This window comes from Gorilla gorilla, chromosome 3 (assembly GCF_029281585.2).
Source record: "Gorilla gorilla gorilla isolate KB3781 chromosome 3, NHGRI_mGorGor1-v2.1_pri, whole genome shotgun sequence".
In the NCBI taxonomy this organism is placed as follows: Eukaryota; Metazoa; Chordata; class Mammalia; order Primates; family Hominidae; genus Gorilla; species Gorilla gorilla.
The window spans coordinates 156,669,990-156,688,013 of record NC_073227.2 but is presented as its reverse complement, the minus strand read 5'-3'; the positions used below and the strand labels follow the sequence as shown (position 1 = coordinate 156,688,013).

The 18,024-nt window shown below is 35.8% G+C and overlaps 1 long non-coding RNA gene and 1 pseudogene across 1 annotated transcript in view; both read left to right on the top strand.

Moving 5' to 3' along the window:
- Window positions 1–18,024, top strand: part of LOC129532883 (uncharacterized) — a 218,409-nt gene that overhangs the window by 39,793 nt on the left and 160,592 nt on the right. The window lies entirely within an intron of this gene.
- On the top strand, window positions 1,257–2,272 carry LOC101126618 (telomeric repeat-binding factor 1-like; annotated as a pseudogene).

Below are 18,024 nucleotides of genomic sequence, written 5' to 3'. Positions count from 1 at the left end.
GATAAGAATTTTCTTTAGAATCTAACTAGACCATTATGCAGGATTGTGAAAGAAAGATTCATAGAGGATACAAAATGATTAAGTAGGCGATCAAATGATGATTTTTGAGCAAACTTTCAAGTTACAGTTCGTTTCATACTCAATACTCTTTCATAGGCAAGAGTAGAGAGGATGGCTCCCACTAAGTAGCAGTATGCTACGTGATTAAATGATAGCCTATAATTCCCTCAGATCAGCTTCAAGGTTGCCAAGGGCAATAAAAAAAAAAAACTTAGGAGAAAAAAACATGGAAGGGCACACTGATGCCTATGGAAAGCCACAAAGACTAAGCAAGCAAAAACAATTATTTATATGAATGTGTGAGTGAGAGATCTCCTGCAATGAAAGAGTTATTTTCTTAGGAATCCATAAAATGAATACAACCAGCACTCTGGTGCTAAGTCATGCTAACAATAGCAATCAAATTGAACGTTTCTTGGACTTTATTTCACTTTCTTGTTCAATTCACCTTTAGATGGCTGTGGGCAATCTATTAAATGAGAGAATACTAGTTTTCTCCTACTGCCTTAAAGTACTATAAATTTAAAAGCTTAAAATGGTACCAATTTGTTATCTTGTTTGCAGATCAACAGTATGATATGGCCTCTTTGGGCTAAAATTGAGGTGTTAGCTGGACTGTTTTCTATTTTTTATTTATTTTCATTTTTTCTGGAGGCTGTATGGGAGAAGCAATTTTTTCTTCCAGCCTCTATTCTGCATTCTTTGGCTCATGGCTTCCTTTTTCCATTTTTAAAGCCAACAACGTTGCATCTCTTTAGTCCTTCTTCCATCTTTAACTTTACCTCTTTCTAACTCTCTCTCTCTCTGTCCACAGTCAGAGTTTACAAAGTCACAGTTTACAAAAATGCTAAACCTTTACAATTTTTATAAAGTGATTACAGTTGAACTCCTGAAAATACACACGAAGGTATAACATAAAGAAAGAAATGTTAAGGCCAAGATATTTTCCTATTAACGATATGATTTAGACATTTGGATAAATGTACTTATCATTATTAAATGCATATTAATCTAATTAATTTGCCACAGCCTTAACTTTGCATAATATAGTGCAAAATCTATACTGATATAAAGAGAAATTCGTGGCTCAAAAACTCAACCAGTTTTTTTTTTTTTTTAACAAAAAAGCTTACAAAAGCTTAGAGAATCGAACTTTGTGGAAAAATAGGTGTAGTTTAAAAAATCATGCCTGATATTGGGCCCCGAGCCCGCAGGGTTGTGCGGCTGGTAGGGATGCCGACCCTACCGAGGAGCAGCTGGCAGAAACAGAGAGCAACGACGAGGAGCAGTTCGAGTGCCAGGAACTGCTCGAGTGCCAGGTGCAGGTGGGGGCGCCCAAGGAGGAGAAGGAGGACTCCGGCTTGGTGGCCGAGGCCAAGGCCATGGCTGCCGGCTGGATGCTCGATTTCCTCTGCCTCTCTGCGGAGCTTTCCGGGAGGGCCGCTCCGAGGACTTCCGCCGGACCCGCAACAGCGCAGAGGCTATTATTCATGGACTATCCAGTCTAACAGCTTACCAGTTGAGAACAATATACATATGTCAGTTTTTGACAAGAATTGCAGCAGGAAAAACCCTTGATGCACAGTTCGAAAATGATGAATGAATTACACCCTTGGAATCAGCCCTGATGATTTGGGGTTCAATTGAAAAGGAACATGACCAACTTCACGAAGAAATACAGAATTTAATTAAAATTCAGGCTACAGCTGTTTGTATGGAAAATGGCAACTTTAAAGAAGCAGAAGAAGTCTTTGAAAGAATATTTGGTGATCCAAATTTTCATATGCCTCTCAAAAGCAAATTGCTTATGATAATCTCTCAGAAAGATACATTTCATTCCTTTTTTCAACACTTCAGGTACAACCACATGAGGGAGAAAATTAAGAATTATGTGAATCATGTGCTAAGTGAAAAATCATCAACCTTTCTAATGAAGGCAGCAGCAAAAGTAGTAGAAAGTAAAAGAACAAGCACAGTAACTTCTCAAGATAAACCTAATGGTAATGATGTTGAAATGGAAACTGAAGCTAATTTGGATACAAGAAAAAGTCTCACAAGAATCTTTTCTTATCTAAGTTGCAACATGGAACCCAGCAACAAGACCTTAATAAGAAAGAAAGAAGAGTAGGAACTCTTCAAAGTACAAAAAAGAAAAAAGAAAGCAGAAGAGCCACTGAAAGCAGAATACCTGTTTCAAAGAGTCAACCGGTAACTCCCGAAAAACATCGAGCTAGAAAAAGACAGGCATGGCTTTGGGAAGAAGACAAGAATTTGAGATCTGGCGTGAGGAAATACAGAGAGGGAAACTGGTCTAAAATACTATTGCATTATAAATTCAACAGCTGGACAAGTGTCATGTTAAAAGACAGATGGAGGACCATGAAGAAACTAAAATTGATTTGCTCAGACAGCGAAGACTGTGTTTGTAAAAGCTTGATGAAAGGACAGTTAAGTATTTTGATCTCTGCATTTTGTTTGAAACTTGTGTCATTGATGTATTTTAAAACTTTTGTTTAAAGCATTACAGTATTTTTCTGTGACCATCAATTAATACGAGGGTTTGTGCTATAAAAGTTAAAGCATATGCTATCATTGTATTCTTTAAGAATCTTATTTTGATAAAATGTAAATTTGTTGAACCCTGCCACATTTAGTATCCCCACCCCCAAATCCTGTTCCAATTAAAAAATTAAAACCTGATACGAAAAAAAAAATTCACTTAACCTATTTTGTGTCTGTAGGCTGACCTCAACACTGTAACATAACCCATTAAAATGAATTTTCTTTTTTTTTTAAGACAGAGTTTCTCTCTGTCACCCAGGCTGGAGTGCAGTGGCACAATTTCAGCTCACTACAACCTCTGCCTCCGGGTTGAAGCAATTCTCCTGCCTCAGCCTCCTGAGTAGCTGGGATTACAGGCACACACAACCACGCCCAGCTAATTTTTGTATTTTTAGTAGAGGCGGGGTTTCACCATGCTGGTCAGGATGGTCTCGAACTCTTGACTTCATGATCCACCCACCTTGGCCTCCCAAAGTGCTGAGATTACAGACGTGAGCCACTGCGTCCTGCCTAAAATGAATTTTCTAGATGATTGAATAACAGTAGTCCTTTGATAGGAGATAATGACTTGGTTTATGGCCTTAATATACTACTTAATTACTTAAGATGTTTATTAATAGAATGATAAATGCACAGAGTAACCTATAAGCATGACATACTTTTGCTTTCAGTAGTTTCATGTAAAGAAAAAAACTTGAAAATAGTAATACCTGAGGACCCATGGGAATAATAGACACTGGGGAGCTAGGCAGGGGAGCAGGAGCAAGAGCTGAAAAACTACCTACTGGGGACTCTGCTCACTACCTGGGTGACAGGATCATCCGTGCCCCAAACCTCAACATCACACAGTATACCCAGCTAAGAAACCTGCCTATGTGTTCCCTGAATCTGAAATAAAAATTGAAATAATTTTTTTTAAAAAGAAAAAGACAATAGTATTATCCATGGGACAAAATTTGTACCATTAGCAAGAATCATTTTGTGTCTCTTTTAGAAACAATTTGACTTTTGTTCCAGTGTTTAAACTTTGACAAAAATGGTTTTGGATAGATCTTTATAAACTGATACCATAAATAAAAGATTCTCTGATACCTTCATTTAATATATCAATATTGGGCCTAAAACATTATTCTCTAAAGCTTAAATTGTTATTAACCATGATCATCTTGATGTCTATGATAGATAATAAACAAGATCATACATACCTTACTAAACAATTTTGGTTTTTCACCAACATTTTATTCTTTAAAAGATTTAGACTAACAGAATTATTTAGCATTTCGAGTCATGTGCTTTATTTAGCAAGTGAGTAAAAATATTGTACTATTGAAATATTTGCATAAAAAATCAAATGGTAGTGTTTTGTGATCTCCATTGTATTTCTTATTAAGGTTTTATATATTACTTTCCCATTGTTCCAGAATTTGTTATCCTGTATAAACAGAAAAATGGATGAGTTAAAAAAAAATCATGCCTGATATTGTGTAAGATGTTAAGATAAACAGGCTTTTTGTTGTATGGGGATTCTTTAGAATTTTCACTTTTTTTTTTTTTTTTTTTTTTTTTTTTTTTTTTTTTTGAGAAGGAGACTTGCTCTGTTGCCAGGCTAGAGTGCAGTGGAGCAATCTCGGCTCACTGCAAACTCCACCTCTCTGGTTCACACCATTCTCAAACTTTTCTATAAATGTAAAAGTATACGAAAATAAAAAGTTTACTGCAAATGTAAAAGAAACAAGTAGAATTAATGATGTAGATATTAAAATATCTATAAAAGAATGAGTTTAGCATGGTACTGGTACCAAAACAGAGATATAGATCAATGGAACAGAACAGAGCCCTCAGAAATAACGCTGCATATCTACAACTATCTGATCTTTGACAAACCTGAGAAAAACAAGCAATGGGGAAAGGATTCCCTATTTAATACATGGTGCTGGGAAAACTGTCTAACCATATGTAGAAAGCTGAAACTGGATGCCTTCCTTACACTTTATACAAAAATCAATTCAAGATGGATTAAAGACTTAAACGTTAGACCTAAAACCATAAAAACTCTAGAAGAAAACCTAGGCATTACCATTCAGGACATAGGCATGGGCAAGGACTTCATGTCTAAAACACCAAAAGCAATGGCAACAAAAGCCAAAATTGACAAATGGGATCTAATTAAACTAAAGAGCTTCTGCACAGCAAAAGAAATTACCATCAGAGTGAACAGGCAACCTACAAAATGGGAGAAAATTTTCGCAACCTACTCATCTGACAAAGGGCTAATATCCAGAATCTACAATGAACTCAAACAAATTTACAAGAAAAAAACAAACAACACCATCAAAAAGTGGGTGAAGGACATGAACAGACACTTCTCAAAAGAAGACATTAATGCAGCCAAAAAACACGTGAAAAATGCTCACCATCACTGGCCATCAGAGAAATGCAAATCAAAACCACAATGAGAAACCATCTCACACCAGTTAGAATGGCAATCATTAAAAAGTCAGGAAACAACAGGTGCTGGAGAGGATGTGGAGAAATAGGAACACTTTTACACTGTTGGTGGGACTGTAAACTAGTTCAACCATTGTGGAAGTCAGTGTGACGATTCCTCAGGGATCTAGAACTAGAAATATCATTTGACCCAGCCATCCCATTACTGGGTATATACCCAAAGGACTATAAATCATGCTGCTATAAAGACACATGCACACGTATGTTTATTGCGGCATTATTCACAATAGCAAAGACTTGGAACCAACCCAAATGTCCAACAATGATAGACTGGATTAAGAAAATGTGGCACATATACACCATGGAATACTATGCAGCCATAAAAAATGATGAGTTCATGTCCTTTGTAGGGACATGGATGAAATTGGAAATCATCATTCTCAGTAAGCTATCGCAAGAACAAAAAACCAAACACTGCATATTCTCACTCATAGGTGGGAATTGAACAATGAGAACACATGGACACAGGAAGGGGAACATCACACTCTGGGGACTGTTGTGGGGCGGGGGGAGGGGGGAGGGATAGCATTGGGAGATATACCTAATGCTAGATGTCGAGTTAGTGGGTGCAGCGCACCAGCATGGCACATGTATACATATGTAACTAACCTGCACATTGTGCACATGTACCCTAAAACTTAAAGTATAATAATAAATAAATAAATAAATAAATAAAAATAAAAAATAAAAAAATGAGTTTAATAAAATATGAAGTAAAATTTGGGAGACTGTGTGTGTGTGTGTGTGTGTGTGTGTGTGTGTGTGTGTGTTTGAGACGGAGTCTTGCGCTGTCGCCCAGGCTGGAGTGTAGTGGCGCCATCTGGGCTCACTGCAAGCTCCGCCTCCTGGGTTCATGCCATTCTCCTGCCTCAGCCTCCCGAGTAGCTGGGACTACAGGCGCCCACCACCACCCCTGGATAATTTTTTGTATTTTTAGTTGAGATGGGGTTTCACCATGTTAGCCAGAATGGTCTTCATCTCCCGACCTAGTGATCTGCCTGCCTCGGCCTCCCAAAGTGCTGGGATTACAGGCCTGAGCCACTACGCCCGGCCAAATTTGGGAGATATTAATTTATGATTTGGTAGTCAAGCTTACATCAAAGTTGATCTTAAATGTAATTCCTTTTGTCAGTTCAGAAAACGACTCACTTCTTAGAAGAATTTGAGTTTACTTAGATTATTTCAATGCTTTGTTATAAAATTTCTTCGGTAACCAGGGCCTTCAATCTGTGAACTTTTGTTCATTTAGGTAAAGAGAGATCTGATATTTTCTTATTCAGTATTAAGAATTATATAAATGTTACTAAATCGGTGATTACAAATAATAAAATTACAATGATTCAGACTATACATCTTATAAGTACACTGGTCCAATTATATCTATATATTTTTTCTCGTGAATTGACTTTGATCCTTACAGTGACTAAATTTTTTATGTGTGCAGACACAAATTTTATTTTATGCCACAATAAAAATATCTATGTAATTTTTACTATATAATTAACAAATGATCGATTAATTACTGGCTATTATATGGTGCTGAATGTTTATGGTAGTACTTATACTCTTAGGGAATTATATGCTTTAATTAAAATATATGCATTACCTGCTTTCCAGGAGCCTCATATTCTGCCTGAGGAGACATGATTAACACATCAACAATTGGAGAGAAATATACCAAATTAGATTACTAATTAGAAACTATGAACTACAGAATAATAAAGTGATAATTTAGCCAAGAGAGAATAATGTGAAATAAAATAATTGGGGAAATATTTATGAAACATATGATAATTTAGATAAATCCTGAAAGAAAATATTTGGAAAAATAAAGAGAAAAGGAATAATGATAGGTGGGGGAGAATGTGTAACATTTAACAAAGATACAAAATAAGAATGATAAGGATGTATTTAGATTGCAAATAAAAAATGTTTTTTGACCATATAGAGAGGAACTTTGAGGAATAAGAATGATTAAGCGTTATAGTACCACATAATAGATGGTCGTAAGTTGATTCAACAAATAAAATGGTTCATAAGTGCAATAAGTTTAGTCAAAATATTGTATCAGAAGTATTGTGGTGGAATCTTTTTTGTTGTTAATACATAGTAATTGTATGTATTTACGAGGTGCATGTGGTCATTTGTTATATGAATACAATGTAGAATGGTGAAATCAGGGTAATAAGGATATCCATCATCTCAAATATTTTTCATTTCTTTGTGTTGGGAACATTCTAAATTTTCTCTTCTAGCTATTTTGAAATATACAATAATTATTGGTACCTATAGTCACCCTATAGTGCTATTGAACACTAGAACATATTCCTTCTATCTAACTGTATTTTTGTGTCAATTTACCAACCTGTCTTTATTCCTACCTCCCCCACTACCTTTCCTCACCTTTGGTAACCACCATTGCATTCTATATCTCCATGAAATTAACTGTATTTTAGTCCCACATATGAGTGAGAACATGCAATATTTGCCTTTCTGTCCTGGTTTATTGCACTTAACATATCCTCCAGACTCATCCATGTTACTGCCAATGATAGAATTTCATTCATTTTTTTGTGACTGAATAATATTTCATTGTGTATATATACCCATATGTTCGTTTCCATTGTAAAGACTTAGTTAGTATTTAACACATCAGAGAAATACAATATTGCAACTAAGTCATACCATTTCGAATGACAGAAAGTTTTTAAAAAATTATAAAGTAAATATTACAGTATTAATAGGATTATTTTCTCCTTTATTCCTTCAGAAGAGTGCAACCTGGTGATTGTAATTCTGATTAGTGTTCTATTTCCACGCAAAACAACATATATAGAAAGGTTAATAAAATCACACAATTCTTATGTGTTTTTAAAAGTATTGTATATAAAGCCAGTGTCCAAGTTATCTTTGCAATATGTTATAAATATTAAAATTGTCATGAGGCTATTTAGTACTTTATTGATTTACAATCGAACCAAGTGTCACATTAATTGAAATTCCAGATGAAATTCTTTTATTTAACTCAAAAGTCTTTTAAAATAAAGGTTTCAATGATTAAAATGCATAGGTCATTTCTCTCTAGGATGTAGAAAATTGAAAAGAATATTACTCTGCACCTTGAAACAAAAAAAAAGCAGAATAACATGCAAAATCAGTACTATTCTTAAAACTGACAGCTGACGTCCCAGAGCAACCAATGGCCAGGCACAAGCAGTGACTCCGGGGACATAACGTGGTAGAACATAGTGTAAGGCCACTCTAAGAGTAGGCAAGAAGAAATCAGATACACTTTAAACAAATTGCTAAAGGCCAGGTGTGGGACAGTGGGATAGTATGAGACCCCTGAGAGCGCCAGACAAAAGAGCTCTTTGCAGATCATTTTCTCATGAATGTCCACCTAGTATTCATGGAAAAGACACAGGGAAGAAGAAATATCCAGAAAGCCTCTGTCAGTGGTGCAGGTGTGAAGGAACAATGCCTGCAGCTGAGAAAGGGACATGACCTCAGCCTTACCTGGAAGCTTCTCTCATAGAGTAAGAGAAAAAAATAAAAAATAAACAACTATAACCCTGCCGTTGGAGAAGTGACAGAGAACAACAGTCCTAGGCCCAGGACCTATAACAGTAACATTGCAAGTCACTGCAGGGCACCAGAGTAGCAACAAATACCAAACCCTGCTCAATATCTCACTGTACCGACTCAATGAAGCCCAACTCTCTCCCACTTAGTGGTCCAGATGAGGTCAAATCCAGGTGCTGAGTAGGCCGTGTTTGGTGAGAGAGAATTAAAAATTGATGATTAAACACTGTATAGAGTCACAAATTAAATATTGTAATTATTTATTTATATTAGTTTTAAAAATAGATAAATTTTGGCTGGGGGGCAGTGGCTCACGCCTATAATCCCAGCACTTTGGGAGGCCGAGGCGGGTGGATCACCTGAGGTCGGGAATTCGAGACCAGCCTGACCAACATGAAGAAACCCCATCTCTACTAAAAATACAAAATTAGCCGGGCGTGCTGGCACATGGCTGTAATCCCAGCTCAGTAGGCTGAGGGAGGAGAATCATTTGAACCCGGGAGGCAGAGGTTGAGGTTAGCCGAGATTGCTCCACTGCACTCCAGCCTGGGCAACAAGAGGGAAACTCTGTCTCAAAAACAAACAAACAAATAAAAAAGGTAAATTTCTATGTGAATTTAAAAATTTGTGTTCAGACATTCTCACTTAAATGTTTTGTCATCTTCATTTTCCTAATGTCTTTAAAGACATGTAAAGAATCACTCCAGGGATTGCTATATATAGATATCTAGATTATATTGTCCCAGACTAGCTGGTGGACTAGTAATTCACCATTTAGTAAATTTATTCTAAATATGGCCATATTTTCATAGATGTGACTCAGATTAAATTTTCTTTTTGCCAATTGTGTGTGTGTGTTTGTGTGTGTATGTGTGTGTCTGTGTTTTTAGGAAGACTGCTAGCATAAAATTTCAAAATCTCAAATGTACCACTTTGCTCCTAAACACCATAAGGCTATTACTGTTTTCTAAAAGAGTATGAACAAGTTGTACTCCTACAGATTTTAGGCAGCCATATGAATAAAATTATGCCTTATATATTTGCAAAACCAATTACATAGCAAACTTCCACTAAATTATATTTTGTATCCATTGTCTTACAAGCAGTGGAACTCCATTCAAAATATACAGTACAATAAAAATATTATTTGGTGCATTACTGCATCAAATGTTTACCAAAAAAAAAGTGTTACATTTACAAAGGAACTTGTTATATCAAGGATACATCAGTTCCTTATATTTTCTAAGGTGAGTATAAGCACCAGAACCAGAGGCCTTAGGCAAGTGTGATAGGTTATCTGCTGTAATTACAATCAGTAGTTAGTGGTGCTCATTTCAAGATAGGTACAATGTCTAATTTATTGCCAAGAGTGTAGGTGCTAATTTTGCTTGTAAATGAAAAGAACAAGTGTTTGCCAGTTAAATCAAGCAGCTGCTTCACAGTCAGTAATACTAACAGCTACCAACAGAACCCTAAGCCATTACTCTAAATTGTTTAAGGAACTGCTTTTAATATGTAGTAAACTATAACCGTGATTCCTTAAAAATGTTGGGCTGGAATTTAGTTATTCAACTTTAATTGACCTCTCAATGGATCCCCTACAATTATTATAGTAGGGTAGAGCTAAGATTTAAAAACTACATTCAATATAGATTAACATACCAGTATACTAAATGCAGGCATGCTGGATATACCTGTGATTTACATTCATATTTATAATCTTTTTTGTGTTCAGATTGTCTGCTATTGAGTTTAGGATGTTTTTACCTATCTGTTTTAGTTATAAAGAATACTACTAGGCTACTCATTCTTTTCTATTTATTGTTACCCAAATAACATCCTCAGTTGATGAAAATGATAGGAAACTATAAATGTAATCCCAATTTTCTGAGGCAAGTAACTGAGTATCACACATCTTGAAAACTGTATAGAATTATCTTTAAAATTTTATAATTTGTAAAATATTGAAAAGTTTGATGTCAGCCTGTGTTCTGGTCCTAGGAAGATTTCATTCTTTTGGAAGTATATTAAAGCTCCATCTACTGAGTCTAAAATAATAATGACTTCCTGTCAAAATGTGTGTCATAATTAGAACTATTAACTACTCTTGCATCATTACTTTACACCATCAACTTGAAAATGGAATTTTCAAATAGAAATTTTTAAAGCAAACAATACACAGATACATAGTGCACGACAACATCAAACAAAACTTGTCTTGGGGCATTTTTAGCTGGTACTTGGAAGCACCATCTTTTATATGGTGTCCATAGTAAAAGTCTGTCGGTTTCTATGTGGCATCCATGATGAAACAATGCATTTCAAACAAATATAATTTTTACTGTCACCATATTTAAGATTATTCTTGGCAAAAGTCAAGCATCTGTAGTCATAAAACTGAATATAACCAAATATAAGTTCAATCTACAGCACATACAGAATTGTTGACAGCTATATTAGGTAAACACAAGAAGTAAACATTTCATAACATATAGTTAAGTTTAGCTCACTAAATATTTTGTCTGTTTAGAAATTACACAGTATAGGAATTAAAGAATGTAAATATGTTTCAATTTTTAACCAAAAATAGTTACTTAGAGAGTGTTACTGGAAAGTTATCAAGGAGGATCATAACAATCTCTCTTAGCAGCAAGTTAGGTGACTTTTATTATATTATTTTATTATAAGCTTTGAAAAATTGTCAAAGCTTAGAATTTTATAACTTTTTTCAGTAGTTACAAAGCACAATGACTAAAGGTGATACAATATTTCTAATAGCATTAAAACATGGATATGAAGAAAAGATTAAGATAATTCTGATTATGGTATGACCATACTAAAATAATGTTTAAATAGTATATCTACAAGGAATTTTTTTGAAATGTTAAAACTGTTACGCATTCTTCTATATTTATAATATAGATATCGCTTGAAAATATTTTGTCTATATGAAGATTGGGAATAGCTCATAGATGAAAATTGTGCAGAGGTATATTATTTTTCTATTGCTATGTAATAAATTACCAACATTTTAGCAGCTTAAAACAGGAAAATATTACCTTGCATTATCTGTAGATCAGAAGCCAAGCAGCACACAGTTGGGACGTCTCCTTAGGGTATCAAAAACTGACACCAAGAGGTTGGCATCATCTGACATCAGATTTCTCATCTGAAGGTTCTTTAGAAAATCCACCTCCGCATTGAATTCAGTTGCTTGCCTTTGTAGGACTGAGGTCTCCTTTTCCTTTCTGACTGTTACCTAAGGACCACTCACGGGTTCTAAAGGCCAACTGCATTATGTGCCACAAGGCCCTCTCCATCTTTAAGCCGGCAAGGTTGCGTCAATTTTCTCCTTTCTTCTGTCTCTGGCCCACATTTAAAGAGATTGTTTGATTAGGTCAGGCTCACCCAGATAATCTCTCTATTGTTAGGTATATCAATTTGGGAATTTAATTTACGTCTTCAAAATTGCTTCACAGCAGTTCCCAGACTACTCTTTCATTGAATAATTGGACAAAAGTGGTATAGAGACCTGAAAATATTTGAGACCATCTCCAAATTCTGTCTATAATAAGAGGCAACTCTATTTATTCCAAAGTGAATTCTTTGGTGAAAAGAAATAAACCTACCTCAAGAAAATGTTATGATATTCAGGGAAGAAAATAATGACTAAACTCTATATATTTTTACTTTTTAGAAAGTAATAAGTAGTCTCTTAAACTGACATAATTTGAAGCATGAGTGGCTATCACAGAAAAGGGATTGTTCTGGGCTGTGCCTTTAGAGCCTAGTCAGAATTTTGGGAATATTTTAATTAAAGGATGGCATTTCTGTTCTTTCTTTCTTTTTTTTTTTTTTTACTATATCTGTCTGCTTGGATGCGACTACAGAACAAGACTGAACAATGTGGTCTCTTTATTTATTCAGTTAAATGTGTAATGAATATGACCCTGTCAAGGAGTAACTTCTTCTCATCATATTGAGTATGAAGGAAATGCATAGAGAGAACCTTGGTTGGGTTAGCATGAATTAGTGTCAAACGCATCCATTTCTTCCGAGCAGTTTGTTGACGTAGTTTAAAACACATTTCTGAAGATGAAATCCTATGTTTTCTCCTATCTGAAAATCTGTGATCTCATATTTCATTGTTATGTAATACATGTGCACATTTATTTGAACTGAGTTTAAGTGTTTTGTAAACAGTCTTCTTATTGGATCCAGGACTTTTTTACCTCTTCACAATCAAGCTAAGAATGGTTGAAAGTGTAATGAGGCTGATTTTCAGGAGTGAACAGAGTGGACAACAAATCTTGCTGAATTTCCATTCAATTTACATAATTGAAATTACTGAGTCTTTCGAGATTTTTGTTTTTGTTGTTGTTGTTGAGACACGGTCTTGCTCTGTTGTCCAGTTTGGAGTGCAGTGGCAAGATCACGGCTTACTTCAGTCTTGACCTCATAGGCTCAAGTGTTCCCCTCACTTCAGTTCCCCAAGTAGCTGGGGCAATAGGTGCATGCCACCATGCGCTGTTCTTTTTTTTTTTTTTTTTTTTTTTTTTTTTTTGTTTTATAAATGGGATTTTACTGTGTTGCCCAGACTTGTCTCACACTCCTGGGCTTGAGCAATCAACCCACGTTGGCCTCCCAAAGTGCTTGGATTACTGACACCCACCACTCAACCCAGGCAAGATTTTTTTTTTTTAACTTTTATTTTAGAGTCAGGGTTACATGTACAGGTTTGTTATATAGGTAAATTGTGTGTCACAAAGTTTGGTGTACAAATTATTTCATCATTCAGGTAATAAGAATAGTACCCAAAAGGTAGTTTTTCTATCCTTTGCCTTCTCTCACATCACCCTGAAATAGACTCTGATGTCTGTTGTTCCCTTCTTTGTGTCCATGTGTTCTCAATGTTTAGCTCCCATTTATGAATGAGAACACGTGGTGTTTGGTTTTTATTTCCTGCCTTAGTTGCTTAGGATAATGGCCTTCAGCTGCATCTTGTTGCTGCAAAGAACATTATTTCATTCTCTTTTATGCCTGTGTAATATTCCATAGTGTATATATTACCACACTTTCTTTATCCAGTCTATCATAGATGAACATTTAGGCTGATTCCATGTCTTTGCCATTGTGAACAGTGCTGTGATGAACATAGACGTGCATAAGTCTTTGGCAGAATGATTTATATTCCTTTGGGTATATACACAGTAATGTGATTGCTGGGGAGAATAGTAATTCTGTTTTAAGTTCTTTGGGAAATTACCACACTGCTTTTCACAATGACTGAACTAATTTACATTCCAAGAAGCAGTGTATGTGTGTTTTTTCTCTGCAACCTCAACAGCATTTAATATTATTTGACTTTTACTAATAGTCATTCTGACTGGTATGAGATGGTATCTCATTGTGGTTTTGATCTGCATTTATCTAATGATTAGTGATGTGGAGCATTTTTTCATTTGCTTGTTGGCCACGTATATATCTTCGTTTGAGAAGTGGCTGTAAATGTTCTTTGCCCATTTTTTAAATGTTTTTTTCTTTTTTGCTTGTTAATTTTTTAGAGTTCCTTATAGATTCTGGATATTACACCTTTGTTAGATGCATAGTTTCCAAATATTTTCTCTCATCCTATAGGCTGTCTGTTTATTCTGTTGATAGCTTCTTTTGCTGTGCAGAAGCTCTTTCTTTAAATTAGGCCTGCTTGTCAATTTTGTTTTTGTTGCAATTGCTTCTGGCATCTTTGTCATGAAATCTTTGCCACTGCCTATGTCCAGAATAGTATTCCCTAGGTTATTTTCTATGATTTTTAAATTTTTAGGTTTTACATTTTAAGTCTTTAACCCATCTTGAATTAATTTTGGTATATGGTTTAAGAAAGGAGTCCAGTTTAAATCTTCTGCCTGTGGCTACCCATTTATTCCAGCATCTTTTATTGAATAGGGCATTCCTTCCCTGTTGTTTGTTTTTGTTGGCTTTGTCGAAGATCAGCTGGTTATAGTTGTGTGACATTATTTTGGGGCTCTCTATTTGTTTCCATTGGTCTATGTGTCTATTTTTGTACCACTACCATGTTGTTTTGGTTACTGTAGACTTGTAGTACAGTTTGAAGTTCGGTAACACAATGCCTCCAGCTTTGTTCTTTTTTCTTAGGATTGCTTTGGCTGTTCAGGTTCTTTTTTGGTTCCATATGAATTTTGAAATAGTTTTTTTGGAATTCTGTGAAGAATGTTGTTGGTAATTTGATAAAAATAGAATTGAATCTGTAAATATCTTTGGGCAGTATGGACATTTTAACAATATTGATTCTTCCTATCCATCGGCACGAAGTACTTTTTTCCATTTGTTTGTGTTATCTCTGATTTGTGTAAGCAGTGTTTTTTTTTTTGTTTGTTTGTTTTGTTTTGTTTTGTTTTGAGACGGAGTCTCGCTGTCCCCCAGGCTGGAGTGCAGTTCGCCCAGGCTGGAGTGCAGTGGCGCAATCTCGGCTCACTGCAGGCTCCGCACCCCCCGGGGTTCACGCCATTCTCCTGCCTCAGCCTCCCGAGTAGTTGGGACTACAGGCGCCCGCCACCTCGCCCGGCTAATTTTTTGTAGTTTTTGTAGAGACGGGGTTTCACTGTGCTAGCCATGATGGTCTCGATCTCCTGACCTCGTGATCCGCCCGCCTCGGCCTCCCAAAGTGCTGGGATTACAGGCGTAAGCCACCGCGCCCGGCCAGCAGTGTTTTGTAATTCTCACTGTAGAGATATTTTTACCTCTCTGATTAGCTGTATTTCTATTTTATCGTTTTGTGGCTATTATGAATGGGATTGCATTCTTGATTTGGCTCTCAGCTTGGATGTTTTTGGTGTATAGAAATGCTACTGATTTTTGTACATTGATTTTGTATCCTAAAACTTTGCTGAAGTTATCAGATCTAGGAGCTTTTGGGCAGAGGCTATAGGATTTTCTAGCTATAGAATTATATCATCTGCAAATACATAGTTTGACTTCCTCTGTTCTTATTTTGATACATTTTATTTATTTTTTTATTATACTTTAAGTTTTAGGGTACATGTGCACATTGTGCAGGTTAGTTACATATGTATACATGTGCCATGCTGGTGCGCTGCACCCACTAACTCGTCATCTAGCATTAGGTATATCTCCCGATGCTATCCCTCCCCCCTCCCCCCACCCCACAACAGTCCCCAGAGTGTGATATTCCCCTTCCTGTGTCCATGTGATCTCATTGTACAATTCCCACCTATGAGTGAGAATATGCGGTGTTTGGTTTTTTGTTCTTGCGATAGCTTACTGAGAATGATGATTTCCAATTTCATCCATGTCCCTACAAAGGACATGAACTCATCATTTTTTATGGCTGCATAGTATTCCATGGTGTATATGTGCCACATTTTCTTAATCCAGTCTATCATTGTTGGACATTTGGGTTGGTTCCAAGTCTTTGCTATTGTGAATAATGCCGCAATAAACATACCTGATTGCTCTGGCTAGGAATTCCAGTACTATGTTAAATAGGAGTGGTAAGAGAGGGCATCCTTGTCTTGTTTTGCTTCTCAAGATGAATGCTTCCAGCTTTTGCTCATTCAGCATGATGTTGGCTGTGGGATTGTCATAAATGGCTCTTATGATTTTGACATATATACCTTCAATGCCTAGTTGTTGAGGATTTTTAACATGAAAGAATGTTGAAGTTCATCAAAAGCCTTTTTTTTTTTCATCTATTGAGATGCTCATGTGGTATTCCTTTTAGTTCTGTTTATGTGGTGAATCACATTTATTGATTTGCATCTGTTGAACCAGTCTTACATCCCAGGGATAAAGCCTACTTGATCATGGTGTATTAGCTTTTTGATGTGCTGCTAGATTTGGTTTGCTAGTATTTTGTTGAGGATTTTTACATCTGTTTATCAAGGATATTGGCCTGAAGTTTTATTTTTTGTTGTGTCTTTGCAAGGTTTTGGAATCAGGATGAATCTGGCCTCAGAGAGTGAATTGAAAAGGAGTCTGTCCTTCACAATTTTTGGAATAGTTTCAGTAGAAATGGTATCACCTCTTCTTCATACATCTGGTAGAATCTGGCTGTGAATTCATTTGGTCCCGGACTTTTCTCTTTGGTAGGCTTTTTATTATGGATTCAATATTGGAACTCATTATTGGTCCATTCAGGGTATCAATTTCTGCCTGCTTCAATATTGGGAGGTTTATGTTTCTGGATATTTATCCATCGCTTCTAGCTTTTCTAGTTTGTGTGCATGGAGGTGTTCATATTAGTCTTTGAGTGATTTTTGTATTTCCGTGGGGTTAGTGGTAATGTCTCCTTTGTCATTTCTGATTGTGTGTATTTGGATCTTCTCCTTTAAACAAATAGTCTAGCTAGCAGTGTGTTTATCTTATTTTTCTCCCAACAAACAAACTCCTGGATATGTTGATGTTCTGTCTTTTTTGTGTCTCAACTTCCTTCAGTTCAGTCTTTATTTTTGTTATTTCCTGTATTCTGCTAGCTTTTGGGTTGGTTTGCTCTTGTTTCCCTAGTTCCTTTAGGTGTGATATTAGGTTGTTAATTTGAGATCTTTTTGATATGGGCATTTAACAGTATAAACTTTCCTCTAATTACTTCTTTAGCTGTGTCCCAGATATTCTAGTATGTTGTATCATTGTTTTTATCAATTTCAAAAAAATTATTAGTTTCTGTCTTAATTTTATAGTTTACCCAAAACTCATTCAGGAAAAGATTGTTTAATTTCCATCAAATTGTGTAGCTGTGAGAAATTTTCTCAATGTTTATTTCTGTTCTTATTGCTCTGTGGTTCAAGAGTGGGTTTGGTATAATTTCAGTTTCTTTACATTTGCTGAGGATTGCTTTATGTCTGGATGTGTGGTTGATTTTAGAGGTTTTTTTTTTTAGAGTGTGTGCTATGTGAAGGTAAGAATATATATTCTGTTGGTTTTGAGTGAAGTGTTCTGTGGATATCGGTTTGGTCAAGTGTCAACTTCAGGTCCCAAATATCTTTGTTAGTTTTCTGCCTCAATGATTTGTCTCATACTGTCAGTAGGGTGTTGAAGTCTATCACTATTGTTGTGTGGTTACCTGAGTCTCTTCATACATCCCTAAGAAATTGCTTAATGAATCTGGGTGCTCCTGTGTAGGGTGCGTATATATTTAGGATTATTAGGTCTTCTTATTGGATTGAGCCCTTTATCATTATGTAATGCCTTTCTTTTTCCTTTTTGATCGTTGTTGGTTAAAGGTTGTCTTTTCTGAAATTAGAATGCCAATCCCTGATTTTTTCTGTTTTCCACTTG